The sequence below is a fragment of the Limulus polyphemus genome, unplaced genomic scaffold (assembly GCF_000517525.1).
Source record: "Limulus polyphemus unplaced genomic scaffold, Limulus_polyphemus-2.1.2 Scaffold7326, whole genome shotgun sequence".
Taxonomy (NCBI): domain Eukaryota; kingdom Metazoa; phylum Arthropoda; class Merostomata; order Xiphosura; family Limulidae; genus Limulus; species Limulus polyphemus.
The window spans coordinates 31222-35124 of record NW_013672936.1 but is presented as its reverse complement, the minus strand read 5'-3'; the positions used below and the strand labels follow the sequence as shown (position 1 = coordinate 35124).

General features: G+C 33.2%; 1 non-coding gene across 1 annotated transcript; it reads left to right on the top strand.

The window, feature by feature from the left end:
• Window positions 1-1158: 1158 nt before the first annotated feature.
• Window positions 1159-1231, top strand: Trnav-aac. Its single transcript has one exon. It is a non-coding gene; the product is annotated as a tRNA-Val (tRNA).
• Window positions 1232-3903: the final 2672 nt, after the last annotated feature.

Here is a 3903-nt window from a genome sequence, read left to right as displayed (position 1 = left end):
GTCTTTCTTCTCGATTACCTTCAGGGGGGACGCTTCCCCACACATGTTTTGTATTTTACACGTAATAATGGTTTGGATTTTAGTTTATTTCAGGGTCTTCCCTTGCGTAAGATATTTATTGCTTTACAGAATAATTTTCACCCCCATGTACACATCAGTTTTGGAGAAGCTTATGTTCCTTCTGTGGTGTGGATAGAGAAACTATTGCTCATTTGTTTTTCCAATGTTCCAAAATACAAGATATGTGGAATTTAGTTTTTAGTTTATTGAAGATAGTTTTAGGCCATAGCATAATGGACCAAGAAAAAGAACAGGTGGCTTTCTTTGGAATTTTTCCCCATTTGAGTTCGAATCACTTCAGATTGTTACGCTTGTGTTCGTGTATAGCTGAGTTTGTGGTTTATTCTGCTCGTAGTAAGTTGATGTTGGTGTTCATTTTGTGAATATCTTTAAAGCTCAATTTAAAGCTAAATTTATTTCGATTTTTTACGGTTTCGGTTACGATACAAATTGTCAGATTTTTATAATGTTTATCGCGATTCTGGACATTTGGTAAGAGAAGGTGTTTAGGGTTACATTCTATGTCGTTATTTGGTATGATATTATTATTTGATTTTTCGTGTTTAACAGTTTAGATCATCTTATTTTTGTTAATTTTAGCAAAATTTTCTTTTGTTATTACTAAATTTCTGTGTATGTAGTTTAAGTAAGTATTTTTTTATTACTATCCAGATTTGTATCGACATTGTCATGAGATGTGTTGAATAACTGATGTATGTTTGTTTACACCTTCTCTATGAGGGTGAGTTAATAAAGAGAAAAAGAAAAAAAAACATTCGCCTAACACGCGGAAGTTCCCAGGTTCAAATCCTGGCAGGCACAGAATTTCATTTTATGTCATGAAAGATGTCAACATTATTTAATACCCCTGATTGAAGTTTCGTTTCTTTCACGTAATTCTATACGTTCGACTCACAATTTACAACTCCAAGCAAACCTAATTTGAGTCTCATAGACCACAAGATTATTATTCTTTTGTGTTTTTCATGGTTTTAATTTCCTCTGAGTTTTTGACTAATTTTAAAAACGTTGAAAGTTTCAAAAGTTACATTTGTATATATTGTGAAATTATCAGAATTAGAAAAAAATTGCAAATAAGTGCTTGTGGTGTAGTGGCTATCACATCCGCCTAACACGCGGAAGGTCCCAGGTTCAAGCCCTGGCAGGCACAAAGGAATTATTTTCTTAGGGGTTAGCGCATTCAGCTGTCTGACAAGTGTTTTTTTCTCTCTTATTTCTTGTTCAGTTAATGGCATTCGCGTGAAGTTTTTATTTCAATATATAAAATTCTTGAATGTATAAGCTTAATCTCTTTATGTATGTGTCAATCTTACAAGCAATATAAAGTCTTCTTTCTAGACTGGAACTTGCTTGATATCTTATCGAGGATTCATGATGAGCGAGTTAATTACGAGTTGATGTAGGTATGATTCGTTTAACGGGAAGCTAGCTAGCCTTGTCCTTCATTATTCATCAGCCACACAAGCTAATACTTTTCCTACTGGTGATGTTAGGAAATGTTTGCGTTGACAATACTAATGCCCGATGAGAATCCATGAAGTTAAATGATTTGTAATGTTCGAACTTTGTAAAGGTTCCTGGTCAAATATCTGAAGTTTACCGATTGGTAAGCGTTATAACAATCACAGTTATAGCTTCCGAAGTTAATAGCACATTGACTATTGCAAACCAATAATAGATACTCTCTTTTGGCGCGGAGCGTTGGTTATATTTATAGGCGTATGGAGGCTTTCTAGAAAATTCAGCTTTACCTAATAATACTGGCTACATTTAAACGTTTACATACATACACATATTGTTGATTTTTACTGTCGACAATTTTTTATAACTTTGGGGAACAGGCGGGAGTTTCGCAATAAATATTTATCACTATAAGCTATGCATGTTTTAAAACATAAATCTAATATAAATATACTTTCATGTTAAAATAAATATATAATAACAAATTCGTTACAATACTCAAAACATCGTAATTACAGTGCGATGGCCATAATGACTTTGTAGGAAGAGGTAGCGGCGAAATTAGTGGTGGTGTGGTGCTTTCTCTAAGGCGCTTTCAACACCCAACTCTTAATGTCCTTCCACGTTGTTTCATCTGATTAATTAATAGATGGTCATTGGCAGCAATTGAAAGGTCACTGATCAAAGGAGGAAGTTGGTATAACTCGAGAAACGGCTCTTCATACCAGCTTTATGGTGGTTATTGGAGTAGAAACTTCATCTGAATTTATGTAGTATTGCAATAGTGGCTATTTTTCTCACTGTATTGCTTCAAAGAGAGTGCTCGCCAAATCTTTTAGATATATACAATTGTGTGACCTCCCCTCTAGTGTGTTTGTTGCCTTATTGTATGTTTAATATTCTTTTTTTCTTTCTGTGTAAGGACGTGGCGTCATCTACGAATGGAGTTAACGTTAACTTACTATAAAGGTAACAAATGCTAAATAACAGCAATAACGCGTGTTGTGAAGCATTAACATGTCCATTGTTCCAAACTATCACCCCACAAAGTTTGGTTGAGATTGGCCCAGTGAGTAGAAGTAATTAGATAAAGGACAAACAGACAGATACAGATTTTTGTTCTTGTATGTGTGTACATATATAGATATAGATAGATAGATGTAACTGAGAACTGCACTTCAGTTATAGAAAGCCCAGGCGCGTTGGTAATCAAGTTCGCCACCAAATGGAGCTCTACAATTTAACCAAGACGTTATTATATATATATATATATTGTTATATTGTTCTTTCGACCCGATTTCTTTTTCATAATTAAAACTTGACGAGCAGTGGAGAAAAATGCATCAGACACTTGTATCTTAAGTTGCAGTAAAACGTACAGGGATTTTATTGGAATTAGTATTTTTAAATTGAGGTAAGTCGATATTCTTGTGTTATATTTACAGACCTAGTCACTAAGCATTAACCCCTAAGCTCACAATAATGATAGCTAATCCTTAAGTTGTAAAAAAGTTGAAGGAGTAATGACTATTGTATTTGTTGTACAGCAAACATACACCAAGATGTATCCTTGATAGGCAAAGTTTTTTTATTTTACACTACTATAAGGCTTTCAAATACATTATGAAACTTTTGTTTGTAAATCAATGTTTGTAATAACTATTTGTAATAAATGTTATTGTAAATTGTATTGTTGTGTGTATATTAAAACGTATTTGTGTTAAAAATGAAAAGTGTATCAATCTTGTTGGCAAATATCATAAACTAACTACATATCGGCTGCTAAATACAAAGTATAATTTAACTAATAAATTTAAAGTATCATTTAGCTTGGTTTCAGATCATTAAATTGCTAAAGTTCTAGAACTAGAAGTTAAAAGGTCAATGAGAAGAAATGAACTAAAAAAGAGTATTATCAAAATACTAGTCGATGATGATTTGTTGCCTGGAGAAGCATTGGGGGAATACTCTAGGTCCCTTCTAGCCAATCGGGGTTAAGTGATAAGGATAAATTAGAGATCCAGCTAAAACTCGAGCTCGAACAAGCTCGTATCGAAGCCGAGAACGAGAAAGAACAAACTCGTATTGAAGCTGAAAGAGAAAATAAACGTCTCGAGACCCAAAAAGCTCACATTGAAGCCGAAAAAGAAATTAGACCGAAATAAATGTAAATTAGACTCAACACCGATCAAACAAGGCAAAATGACAACTTTAAATTTAGTAGTTAAATTATACTTTGGATTTAGCAGCCGATATGTAGTTATTTTATGTTATTTGCCAACAATATTGATACACTTTTCATTTTTAACATAAATACGTTTTAATATACACACAACAATACAATTTACAATAACATTTATT